Source organism: Diabrotica virgifera, chromosome 8 (genome assembly GCF_917563875.1).
Source record: "Diabrotica virgifera virgifera chromosome 8, PGI_DIABVI_V3a".
In the NCBI taxonomy this organism is placed as follows: Eukaryota; Metazoa; Arthropoda; class Insecta; order Coleoptera; family Chrysomelidae; genus Diabrotica; species Diabrotica virgifera.
The window spans coordinates 171463866-171478498 of NC_065450.1; the positions used below are offsets into that span (position 1 = coordinate 171463866).

The 14633-nt window shown below is 31.6% G+C and overlaps 1 long non-coding RNA gene across 1 annotated transcript; it reads right to left on the reverse strand.

The window, feature by feature from the left end:
• Positions 1 to 12441: 12441 nt before the first annotated feature.
• LOC126890527 (uncharacterized) lies at positions 12442 to 13914 on the reverse strand. The gene is made up of 2 exons (XR_007700347.1): positions 13698 to 13914; positions 12442 to 13247 (listed from the first exon to the last, which is right to left on the reverse strand). It is a non-coding gene; the product is annotated as an uncharacterized LOC126890527 (long non-coding RNA).
• Positions 13915 to 14633: the final 719 nt, after the last annotated feature.

The following is a 14633-nucleotide window of genomic DNA, read 5'->3' on the forward strand; positions in this document are numbered from 1 at the left end:
GTCAGTTGACTGATTTTGAACAATAATGAATATCTTGGGCAAACTCTGTCTTAAAAATACTTAAAAGAATATTAAAAGAGTAATTATTTAATAAAGTTCTCAAACCGATTGCTTTACGGATCGAGGTATCGCCAATTTCAAAATCGTCGTCTTCGATAACAAAATCAAAAACTTCCAAAAGCTGTTCACGAAAATCTGCTACAGATACTAAAACTACCAGAGATAATCTGCTTAGATAAACTAACCGAGATTTAAAATTTCATCGCGTCTGACAAACTGTTCGCTTTTTTTTTGTTCGAAACAAATTTGTTCTAAAAGAGTAATCCGTTTAGGTGAGCTAAACTGGCAAGAAAAGACGACATTCTTTATTTTTTTACACGTATCATGCAAAACTAAATTCATTATATGCGCATAATAGTGCGTAAATAAAGCTTGTGATGCAATATGTAGTTTTAACTTTTGACAGGAGACCATTAAATTCACCACACATCACAGCAACGCCGTCATAAGATTGCCCCCGTTTGCCCTACCAATTTATTTTTGATATCAAAAAATTTTAATCTGTTCTTTAAAACACCAAAAATATATTCTGCCTTATTGCTTTTACTCACGTCTCTAAAACCTAAAAACCTCTCATAAATATTTCCACGTAACGCGTATCGAACAACAATAATTGATAATTGTGAATGACATGATAATCAGAAGTTTCATCTACTTCCAGCGAAAAGCAAATGGTTTTCTAAATCTCAGATTCAATAACGTTATTCAAAATGTAACTATTTGATTATATGTATTAGTTCATTCTGTATTACGAATACACTTCGAATCAGAAAGTAAATATTTCTAAAACAATTTTATTATTTTCTCTATAATTACTTTGATTTTTAACAAATGCTTCGATCCATCATGTCCACTAAATGATAATTCCTGACAACTTAAAAAAATTACAATATCAATTAAACGACGTAAAACGGCGTGATTATTTTTGACAATTTCTGCCGATGCGATCTGGCGATGCCAAATGAAACACCGACCGGCAGATTTAAATATGCCGTACCTGCCGCTTAATGTCTACGGAGAGAATGTATGTTCGTTTGCTCATCGACTTGTTATTTCGTTGAGTTTTACGTGTAAATCGTCAAGCTACGGATGAGTTGGGTACGGTTAGCCGAAAAGTCAGATGAATGGCTCGGATCATTCATTTTTTGAGAAGTCTGTTATGCGCAGGGATCACTTAACGCTCGGATTGATCAAATCCTTTTAAAGACCATGAATAAAATTTAGTCTGTATTATCTGACAGATTTTTTTTACTTCACAGATACAAATATTAAAAAAATCTATCTATATAAATGTGTGGGTCGGCACTGCCGACCCTGACCGGCCGCCACAGTACTTCATGGGAAAACGATGGGTTGGAAGAAAACATCTGTCCTGGCTCCGCAACATTGGATAATGAACAGGTCGAACGGTTGACGAATTGTTTCATATAGCTTCCGATCGAGAAACATTTCATCAGCTTGTTAATACGACGATAGCCAACGCTTGAAAATAAGCACGGCAGACAAAGAAAAAGATGAAACAAGTACCGAAAAAGAATACATACTTTCCAAACCCGCTATCCCAATATCTAACAATAAAATTGTAGCACTTACATCAGTTTCCGGAAAAGTAAACAATTTTTATATATATGTAGCACGTAATAAAAATAGTAATATCGAGTATTACAGAAAATGAAATTCACTCCATTCGACACTGTTGCTCACTTATTCCATTTTCGAATATAGCAGTAGGCGAAGAATATCCTCTGTTGTTTGCGCTGGGAAAAGAAATAGAAAAGAATCGAAAATGGCATTCAAATTCATTCAGGAAAACTCCCTGGGTCGCTATACCTGCAGGCCTTAGTGGAAATGCTTTTCTATTAAAATATGCATAAGCGTAGACAGAAGTTTTGTAAAGAGGGCGAACTTTCTGAAAGTAATCAAGTCGGCTGCTATGACTTTGGAATTGTTGAACTATAGTTAATCTTTTTCATTTTGAATTCAGCAAAACGAGTTAGTTAAAGAAGTTTTGGATTGTATTATGGCTCTTTAAAATCAAGAATGGAGCAGAGCATATAAATTTCATCAGCTTGTTAATACGACGATAGCCAACGCTTGAAAATAAGCACGGCACACAAAGAAGAAGATGAAATAAGTGCCGAAAAATAAAACTACATACTTTCCAAACCCGCTATACCAATATCTAACAATAAAACTTTAGCACTTACATCAGTTTCCGGAAAAGTAAACAATTTTTATATATGTAGCACGTAATAAAAACAGTAATATCGAGTATTACAGAAAATGAAATTCACTCCACTCGACACTGTTGCTCACTTATTCCATTTTCGAATATAGCAGTAGGCGAAGAATATCCTCTGTTGTTTGCGCTGGAAAAAAATAGAAAATAATAGGGAAATTTGATCGGGAAATCCGGTTTCATTTGCTAGCCATCCCAATATTTTTGTTCAATCTATTCCGTAGAGAAAAAAAGTTGTGTACATTCGATGGACACACAGAATTATATTGAAAAAAAAGTTGTGATGGCTGGGATATGAACTCGGATTGATCTATAACAAGTTTAGTGTCCTAACCACCAGATTATTTAGGCGATATTGCGACAAAGGTGACCATTTATAACGCTTAACGTGTAATCGAGAAACGAGAAACATTACATTCAATATCATACATTTAATTTATAAAAACCTTTGAAAAATTTCCTGATACAAGAATAAAAAACTGCTAAACGCCGTAAAAATTAGGGGCGCCCACAATATTCCAGATACATAAGATCTGATATGAATATTACGTGGCACAAAAATATATTTTCATTTTGACGGAAAATAAAATCCTAGATTTATTTTGAAATCATTTTCCATAATATTTGCTAAATTTGAAGAAAACACGCCACAAAAGAGCATCAGAATGCAAACTGTATTAAAGTTACTCATTTGTGGCTTGTTTTATTTCAAATTTAGCAAATATAATGGAAAAATATTTCAAAATAAAAATAGAAATTTAATTTCCATCAAAACAAAAATACATTTTTACGCCACGTACTTTTCATATCAGCTGTTTTGTAGCTGGATTGTATGTCACTCATTTTTACGGCGTTAACGGTTTTTTATTCTTGTATATGAATATACAGTGATGAGTGCGCGAATAATCGGCAACACAACGTAAAAGAGGGAAACCATAACACATTGGGAAATAAAAAGAAATGAAACTAGTAGAGGTGGGAAATTATCAATAGAAACCTATAAATTTTTATTAGATTGATAGTTTCACACCTTAAGACGTATCGGAGGTAAAATAACACAGGAGAATTTTATAAAATTGTTATACCACAGTTGTAGTTGTGAAACACTCCTCCGATACGTCTGAAGGTGGGAAACTATCAATATAATGTAAATTGCTAGGTTTTTAGTGATACGTTCCCACCTCTACTAGTTTCATTTTTTTACACTATTTTGCCGGTTAGTAAGGACACTCATCACTGTACAAGTTAGATGTGTTTTCATCGATAAAAGCATTTACTTGCAGGTGTACGGTGTAAGAAAAATTTGTGACATTTAGGTACTTCTGTCACCGAATCTATGGAACGTAGAATGACCTATTTTAATGTTACTCTAGGTTTGTCATTCACTGTGTACCATGAAATAAATACTTCGGTCGCATTTAACGAGATAGGGATGGCGGTTGCTGACAAAACACCGGTTTTCGGTTAAACCGCTTTTTTAACTTACGGTTTAACCTGGCGGTTATAACCGGTCAAAAAATCCGGTTATTCGAAAAACCGGTTTTAGGTTTTTTGAATCAATATTCAATACCCAATAAGTTTCACCGCCACATTTATATTGCACTTTAGTTTGTGATACTCCATAATGTCTATTTTCAATATAAAATCTCACAATTTTTGATATATTGGAGAACATCACTTTCATTTGGTAACTTCAAAGAGCTGTAACTTTTTTAACTGCACATTTGTACTAAGGTAAATTAGGTTAAATCAATCTATTTTTGGTCCCAAAATATGTGAATTAATTTATGACCTACCTTTTTGTTACACCCTTTATAATAATAAATATACTAACCCACTGAAAGTTTCGGGTCCAAATACATAATACCAAATAATTGAAAAATACAAAAGTAGTGAAATAAGTACTTAGTTATAAGACTATAAAGATAATTATGAAGTATTATAAATGAATTTTGAACGTAAAATTAGTAAAAACAAATAATGAATCATTGTTAAAATTCTCAACTGGGTGTATTGTTGTCCTAGATGTTTTGCAAAGGCTATAGCGGGATAAGATGGTAAAATCTGCACTCGGCTGGATTCTTAGTTGGGGTTGGGCAATCGAAAGTACATAATTCAAAAACCCCCTAACCAAATTTTTAGCTCTCTATGTGACCCCAGGTGTCCCCTATCGAAAAAAATGTGTTTTTTCGAAAAACATTTTTTTGGAGCGATCTTTTACTTCAAAAAATGTGAAAAAAATTGTGAATGTACATTATTGTACCCTAAATCACACCGATTTTTTTCAGATTTTTTGGATCAAAATTGAAGCCAGAAAAAATTTTTGAAATTTTCAAAAAAATTTTAGGTTATGTAGGTAATTTTTGGCTAGCTCCGACAAAATTTTTTTTAGTGTATTTTTTTCCGTTCTTTTGAATGGCAGGGATAGTTTTGCCATTTTCTCGCCGGAAATTACTCAAAATTCGAAAAAACCCATTTTTTTGGTTACCCCCCTCATATTTTTAGTGTTTACTGAGCGATCTTTTCTTTAAAAAATCTGAAAAAAAATTTTGAACATACATTGATGCCCAAAAATATACTATTTTTTTTTTCAGATTTTTTGGATAAAATTGAAAAATTTTGAATTTTTCAAAAAATTTTTAGGTTATATAGGTAATTTTTGGCGAGCGCCGACATAATTTTTTTTAGTGTATTTTTTTCCGTTCTTTTGAATGGCTGAGATAGTTTTGCCATTTTCTCGCCGAAAATTGTTCAAAATTCGAAAAAACCCATTTTTTGGATCCCCCCTCATATTTTTAGTGTTTACTGACCGATCTTTCCTTTAAAAAATCTGAAAAAAATTATGAACATACAATGATGCCCAAAAATATACTGGTTTTATTTTCAGATTTTTTGGATCAAAATTGAAAAATTTTGAATTTTTCAAAAAATTTTTAGGTTATGTAGGTAATTTTTGGCTAGGTCCGACATAATTTTTTTTAGTGTATATTTTTCCGTTCTTTTGAATGGCTGGGATAGTTTTGCCATTTTCTCGCCGGAAATTGCTCAAAATTCGAAAAAACCCATTTTTTTGGTTCCCCCCTCATATTTTTAGTGTTTACTGAGCGATCTGTTCTTTAAAAAATCTGAAAAAAAATTATGAACATACATTGAGGGCCAAAAACATACTGTTTTTTTTATCAGATTTTTTGGATCAAAATTGAGGCTAGAAAAAATTATTGAATTTCTCAAAAATTTTTTAAGTTATTTAGGTAATTTTTGGCTACCTCCGACATAATTTTCTTTAGTGTATTTTTTTCCGTTCTTTTGAATGGCTGGGATAGTTTTGCCATTTTCTCACCGTAAATTGCTCAAAATTCGAAAAAACCCATTTTCTGGTTCCCCCCCTCATATTTTTAGTGTTTACTGAGCGATCTGTTCTTTAAAAAATCTGAAAAAAATTATGAACATACATTGATGCCCAAAAACATACTTTTTTCAGATTTTTTGGATCAAAATTGAGGCCAGAAAAAATTATTGAATTTTTCAAAAAATTTTTAGGGTATGTAGGTAATTTTTGGCTAGCTCCGATATAATTTTTTTGGTGTATTTTTTTTCCTTCTTTTGAATGGCTTGGATAGTTTTGCCATTTTCTCGCCGGAAATTGCTCAAAATTCGAAAAAACCCATTTTTTGGTTTTCCCCCCTCATATTTTTAGTGTTTACTGAGCGATATTTTCTTAAAATAATCTGAAAAAAATTATGAACATACATTGTTATGCCCAAAAACATACTGATTTTTTTTTAGATTTTTTGGATTAAAATTTTACTCAGGGAAATTTTTTGAATTTTTCAAAAAAAAATCGTTTATGTAAGCCATTTTTGACAGACTTCGAAATAATTTGTGTATTTTTTTTTTCGTTCTTTTGAATAACTGGGTTAGATTTGCCATTTTCTCTCCGGGACTTCCTCACAATTCGAAAAGAGCCATTTCTTTGTGTTCCCCTATGTGTACACATAAACTCAATTGCATGTCAATAAATAACGATTTTTGATGTCAATAAATAACGATTTTCCGTTATTTTGAATAGCGAGATCAGGTTTTTTGAGAAGAGAAGGTAGCCATTTTGAGAAGAGAATATGCATAAAATACGACAAACTCCCTTTGTTGATATTTTTCCTATGTTTTTAGTAGACAACCTTAACCCTTAACTATAGGTACATGGCTACCTTAATTACATTATGTATAGATCAATTCATAGATATTTCTTCGTCTTAGTTGTGTTTTCCGATTTCTCAATTGAAATTACCATATTAATATTACCTTTTGCGTATTTATTAATTAAGTTAAGGTAATTGAAAGTTAATTTTTTGATACGCTAGAGTACCTATTTTAAAAAATATATCAATATTAAAAATATTTAAATATATATAGACATTACTAATGTTGTTAATACGTAATTATAAGTAATTAATAAGTAATTATTAAAAACGTTTTCACAGCATGAAATATGCCATACAGTTATAGACAAACGTTTATTTTCAACTTTATTTGATTTATTAATTTTACTTTTCAAAGGTGTAAAGTAAATAAAATTATTCGTTAAAAGTTACACTTTAAATAAGCAAACACGTTTGCACCGTAATCAAGTTATTTCCATAAATGTAGCTTACTAAATAAGTATGTGAATATCTACATATTTACATTTTCAATCCATGATATACATACAGTAGGAAAAATGAAAGAATACCCATGAACGAACATATAAAACACGCTGTATTTTCCTGTCACTGTGTTACACAAAAAATTGGCCAGCGCAAGTACATGTAACAATTATTGTTACATGTAATTGCACTGGACAATTTTCTTTGTGACAAGGTGACAGGAAAATACAGCGTGTTTTATATGTTCGTCCATGGGTATTCTTTCATTTTTTCGACTGTAGATAGAATAATAATACAATAATACTATAGGTAAGCATAAGCCAATTCGTGCTCGATTTTCCACGTGCTGCGCACTGTGCCGCACGTGGAAAATCGAGCACGAATTGGCTTATGCTTACCTATAGTATTATTGTATTTTTATTCTATCTATGTATATCATGGATTGAAAATATAAATATGTAGATATTCACATACTTATTTAGTAAGCTACATTTATGGAAATAACTTGATTACGGTGCAAATGTGTTTGCTTATTGAAAATGTAACTTTTAACGAATAATTTTATTTATTTTACACCTTTGAAAAGTAAAATTAATAAATCAAATAACGTTGAAAATAAACGTTTGCCTATAACTGTATGGCATATTTCATGCTGTGAAAACGTTTTTAATAATTACTTATTAATTATTTATAATTACTTATTAATAACATTAATAATGTCTATATATATTTAAATATTTTTAATATTGATATATTTTTTAAAATAGGTACTCTAGCGTATCAAAAAATTAACTTTCAATTACCTTAACTTAATTAATAAATACGCAAAAGGTAATATTAATATGGTAATTTCAATTGAGAAATCGGAAAACACAACTAAGACGAAGAAATATCTATGAATTGATCTATACATAATGTAATTAAGGTAGCCATGTTCCTATAGTTAGAGGCTAAGGTTGTCTACTAAAAACATAGGAAAAATATCAACAAAGGGAGTTTGTCGTATTTTATGCATATTCTCTTCTCAAAATGGCTACCTTCTTTTCTCAAAAAACCTGATCACGCTATTCAAAATAACGGAAAATCGTTATTTCTTGACATCAAAAATCGTTATTTATTGACATGCAATTGAGTTTATGTGTACACATAGGGGGACACAAAGAAATGGCTCTTTTCGAATTGTGAGGAAGTCCCGGAGAGAAAATGGCAAATCTAACCCAGTTATTCAAAAAAACGAAAAAAAAAATACACAAATTATTTCGAAGTCTGTCAAAAATGGCTTACATAAACGATTTTTTTTGAAAAATTCAAAAAATTTCCCTGAGTAAAATTTTATTCCAAAAAATCTAAAAAAAATCAGTATGTTTTTGGGCATAACAATGTATGTTCATAATTTTTTTCAGATTATTTTAAGAAAATATCGCTCAGTAAACACTAAAAATATGAGGGGGGAAAACCAAAAAATGGGTTTTTTCGAATTTTGAGCAATTTCCGGCGAGAAAATGGCAAAACTATCCAAGCCATTCAAAAGAAGAAAAAATTATATCAGAGCTAGCCAAAAATTACCTACATACCCTAAAAATTTTTTGAAAAATTCAATAATTTTTTCTGGCCTCAATTTTGATCCAAAAAATCTGAAAAAAAAGTATGTTTTTGGGCATCAATGTATGTTCATAATCTTTTTCAGATTTTTTAAAGAACAGATCGCTCTGTAAACACTAAAAATATGAGGGGGGGGGGGAAACCAGAAAATGGGTTTTTTCGAATTTTGAGCAATTTCCGGCGATAAAATGGCAAAACTATCCCAGCCATTCAAAAGAACGGAAAAAAATACACTAAAAAAAATTATGTCGGAGGTAGCCAAAAATTACCTACATAACCTAAAAAATTTTTGAGGAATTCAATAATTTTTTCTAGCCTCAATTTTGATTAAAAAAAATCGGATAAAAAAAAGTATGTTTTTGGTCATCAATGTATGTTCATAATTTTTTTTCAGATTTTTTAAAGAACAGATCGCTCAGGACACACTAAAAATATGAGGAAGGGAACCAAAAAAATGGGTTTTTTCAAATTCTGAGCAATTTCCGGCGAGAAAATGGCAAAACTATCCTAACCATTCAAATGAACAGAAAAATATACACTAAAAAAAACTATGTCGGACCTAGCCAAAAATTACCTACATAACCTAAAAAATTTTTGAAAAGTTCAAAATTTTTCAATTTTGATCCAAAAAATCTGAAAAAAAAAACAGTATATTTTTGGGCATCAATGTATGTTCATAATTTTTTTCAGATTTTTTAAAGGAAAGATCGGTCAGTAAACACTAAAAATATGAGGGGGGAACCAAAAGATGGGTTTTTTCGAATTTTGAGCAATTTCCGGCGAGAAAATGGCAAAACTATCCCAGCCATTCAAAAGAACGGAAAAAATACACTAAAAAAAATTATGTCGGCGCTCGCCAAAAATTACCTACATAACCTAAAAATTTTTTGAAAAATTCAAAATTTTTCAATTTTGATCCAAAAAATCTGAAAAAAAAATAGTATATTTTTGGGCATCAATGTATGTTCATAATTTTTTTTAGATTTTTTAAAGAAAAGATCGCTCAGTAAACACTAAAAATATGAGGGGGGTAACCAAAAAAATGGGTTTTTTCGAATTTTGAGTAATTTCCGGCGAGAAAATGGCAAAACTATAACTGCCATTCAAAAGAACAGAAAAAACTACACTAAAAAAAATTTGTCGGAGCTAGCCAAAAATTACCTACATAACCCAAAAATTTTTTGAAAATTTCAAAATTTTTTTCTGGCGTCAATTTTGATCCAAAAAATCTGAAAAAAATCAGTGTGATTTAGGGTATAATAGTGTACATTCACAATTTTTTTCACATTTTTTAAAGCAACAGATCGCTCCAAAAAAATGTTTTTCTAAAAAACACATTTTTTTCGATAGGGGACACCTGGGGTCACATAGGGAGCTAAAAATTTGGTTAGGGGGTTTTTGAATTATGTACTTTCGATTGACCAACCCCAACTAAGAATCCAGCCGAGTGCAGATTTTACCATCTTATCCCGCTATAGCCTTTGTTGTATATTCGAAAAAAAAATCACAAAATTTTATATAAGATACACAAAACTATTTTTTTTTTCATTTTTTTAAGTGATTCCACAGGCTCATTTGTGTAGGTATAGCATTTTTTATTACAAATAATACAACTATGACTGCACATTCTGCACAGCACACAGCTGATTGACATTGATACTAATATCTTTTAATATCTGTTTTCAATAGAATCCCCAATTCAGCAAACATGACCTGCTTATTCTCAAGTTCATCAAAATTGCTAGTTCAGCTTATCACATTTCTTAAACATATTCCAGTGAGCAAGAATTATTGATGAATTTAAACAACCAGTATTTTTTCTCGGAATTCATTATTTTTTAATTACCCGGTAACTACTAAGGTTTTATTATCTAATGTATCTTATCTGGTTTTTCACCGGTTATTACATTAAAAATAAAAAACCTGTTATAACCGTGACAAAATACAACCGGCAAAACCGGTTATTGCGAAGTAAAAAAACCGGTTTTAGGTTATAACCGGTAGGTTTTCCCATCCCTATAACGAGAGGACATAAATATCGCTCACTCCGCTTCAAAATCGAAGGAAAACGCTTTTTTGGAAGAAAACAACTGTCCTGGCTGCGTAACATTAGACAATGGGCAGGTCGAACGGTAGAGGAATTGTTTCATATAGCTGCCGATCGGAAAACATTTCATCAGCTTGTTAATACGACAATAGCAAACGCTTGAAAACAAGCACGGCACACAAAGAAGAAGATGAAATAAGTGCCGAAAAAGAATACATAGTTTCCAAACCGGCTATCCCAATATCTAACAATAAAATTGTAGCACTTACATCAGTTTCCGGAAAAGTAAACAATTTTTATATATATGTAGCACGTAATAAAAACAGTAATATCGAGTATTACAGAAAATGAAATTCATTCGGCACTGCTGCTCACTTATTCCATTTTCTAATAAAGCAGTCCCCGAAGAATATCCTCTGTTGTTTGCGCTGGAAAAAAAATAGAAAATAATAGGGAAATTTGATCGGAAAATCTGAGTTCATTTGCTAGCCATCCCAATATTTTTGTTTAATCTATTCCGTAGAGAAAAAAAATCTGGTGTACATTCGATGGACACACAGAATTATATTGAAAAAAGTTGGGATGGCTGGGATATGAACTCGGATTGCTCTATTACAAGTTTATATTAGTGTCGTAACCACTAGATCATGTAGGCGATAGTGCGACAAAGGTGACCATTTATAACGATTAACGTGCAATCGAGAAACATTACATTCAATATCATACATTTAATTTATAAAAACCTTTGAAAACTCTTGATACAAGAATAAAAAGCTGCTAAACGCCGTAAAAATTAGGGGCGCCCACAATATTCCAGATACATAAGATCTGATATGAATATTACGTGGCACCAAAATATATTTTCATTTTGATGGAAAATAAAATTCTAGATTTATTTTGACAGAATTTTCCATAATATTTGCTAAATTTGAAGAAAATCACGCCATAAAAGAGCGTCAAAATGCAAACTGTATCAAAGTTACTCATTTGTGGCGCATTTTACTTCAAATTTAGCAAATACAATGGAAACTATTTCAAAATAAAATTATAATTTTATTTTCCATCAAAACAAAAATACATTTTTGCGCCACGTACTATTCATATTAGCTGTTTTGTAGCTGGAGTGTATGTGCCACTCATTTTTACGGCGTTTAACTATTTTTTATTCTTTTATTAAGAATTATGAATATACAGTGATGAGTGCGCTAATAATCGGCAACAAAACGTAAAGGAGGAAAAACATGTTGTGAAATAATGAAACCTCTGTACTCTGGGTATAGAGATTTTAAAGAAAAGAACTGACTAAATAGGGTGAAAAATAAATGAGAAGGGATTTAAGACAAAAAGAAGAGGGGCTTAGCTCAGAAGGACAAATCAAATGGGCAGAGAGACACTAAATCTCAAGTATGACTATTCGGGCTAGCTTCCATCTTCCATACACCGAATATTAGCTTAGAGATATAAAAGGAAAGATTTGATAATGAAATGATAATAACTAGGCAGAAAATAAGACCTGTTAATACAAAAACTTAATACAACCTGGTAAGACCACTGGAGAGAGATCGAGATAAAAGGGACGATAAAGAGAGAAGAAACTGGGCGCCAACTCGGTCAGCTCAACTTCTAGGGCACAATATTTGAAAGCTCACTCTACTTATCTATAGCAAAAAGAAAAAACTAAGTTTTGGGCCCAGAATTTGAACAGCTCGAGATTTTTTTGAAGTAACGAACAACAGGAACTAAATGACACTGGTTACGACCACCTGAAATACAAAATACTAAATACTAATCTTGTCTTGCTATGTTACATACTGGTAATACACACTGAAATAAAACGCCAACCTTAATATATACTTACAAATATATTAATAATAAATAAGTTATATATATTACAAGTTACATATAACTCTCTATAAACACAATAACAGTGGTAGTGGGTGGTGTAACGGTCAAACAGGACCAAAAAGCCACTAACGTGCAATGAACCACTACACACTGCGCTAAGTAAAGGTATTTATCACAAAATCCAAAATCAAAGTCCGTTGGAATAGCAAAAAGGTCTATATAAATGAGTTGGTCAGTGACTCTTTATATTCTATTTAAAAACCAAACCTACCAGACATATTCCCTATTTAAAACCCTCGACGAAATTTTTACAACCCGATTCCATATTAGATTTTAAGATGCACTTATTTATAATGATTATTAAACAATACCTGATTTTATTTATTTGAACAAACTACTACTTATATTGAATCAAAGAGAAAAAAAACAACGACCTAAAACCCTATCTATCACGAAAATATGTACCCATTGTAGTTTACTTCCTCGTATGCATACGAAAAGTTTACACAGTAGCAAATACATAGTAATCAAAAGTAAATAAAAAGGTAAACAAACTTATCTTAACACAACGCCTATTAAAAAAAATGTTGAAGTCCTTAGGAAGGTCCTTTTGGCACGGCAAAAACTAGTTGGCTGCTGTGGTGAGTAAGTCCTACTGGAAAGATGGTATTGTCCTACAGGTAATGGTATCTCCAAACAGAAGCATCAACCTCTAGGGGTAATCCACACCCGAGTTGCTAACAATCTGGTACTAGTACATAATTAACGTGATAGAGTCAAGTTGCATGACTAAATAACTAAGTGACGGAATCTAAAATGAAATTTATCAAGTTAAATTACATTCTTTATTAGAATCTGTGGACCAGTACAGCAGTTCACTGAACTGAACCCAAAACAAAAACTCAGGTTAGGTATACATAATGTCATGTCAAAATTTCTGAATCTACTTTTAAGGTAACATGACAGAGACTCGCACAGTAGATTGGCGTGTCAGAAGGCTGTATAGTATTTGTAAAACTTTCCATAAATCACAGATAAAACAAACTTAAGTAAAAAGCCTAACGATAAGGTATAAAATATATTAGAATTTAGGTTTGACACTATAAAAACTCGACCTTCTACGTTCTTTACAAATATTTAAAGTATAATATGAGCTATAATATGGAATTTATGTGCTAAATTAATCTACGAAAGATCTAACTACAATGATGCATTTGATTTCACAACGAAGGAATAAGAGATAAATGTATTATGTACTTACTGAAATAAAGGCAGGTACGCCGGAATATCCACTTCTGTTATGCGAAGAAGTCCAAAGAGATGTTTAATTTTGATTATCAAATTTTGTAGATGGTATTAGCTGACGTTTGATTTCCTTATAATTATTTGATTTCCATCTAAAATTTGTTTCAATCCCGTCACTTAAAAATGAGAATAACCTCACAAGCGGCGTCTGCCCTTAGAGCCGTTTCCTCACCAACTGCCGTTCAATGTTCAATGAAATCGATTCGTGTCGATCCGATAAAATTCATGCGCGATGCTTTATTCTTGCTTCGTTGTGAAAGTAGGCACCTGGGCGATTCCATAGGCGTCTTCAAAGAATTTTCTAGAGGGGTATTTTTCATGAAATTTTAATGGGATTTATTTAGTTAATGGCGTAACCGCTACAATAAAAAGAGATGAAACTAGTAGAGGTGAGAAATTATCAATAGAAACCTATAAATTTTTATTAGATTAATAGTTTTACACGTTTAGACGTATCGGAGATAAAGTAACACAGGATAATTTTATAAAATTGTCATGCTAAAGTTGTAGTTGTCAAACACTCCTCAGATACGTCTAAAGGTGGGAAACTATCAATATAATGTAAATTGTTAGGTCTCTAGTGATACGTTCCTACCTCTACTAGCTTCACCTCTTTTTATTTCAAAACGTACTGTTTTCCATCTTTTGAATTATTTTCCCGGTTAGTAGCGTACTCATTACTGTATTATAAGTTACCGTTGAGTCCGGGAATCTTTACCCGTGCGTCATCATTTAAAGCATACGAAATAAGTGGATGATAAGTCGGAAATTGAAATTTAATAAACGCAACAGTAAGTGACAGTAAGTGACTTGCTGTTGCGTTTAGTAAATTTCAATTTTCGACTTATCATCGACTTGTTTCGTACGCTTTAAGTGATGACGTACGGGTAAA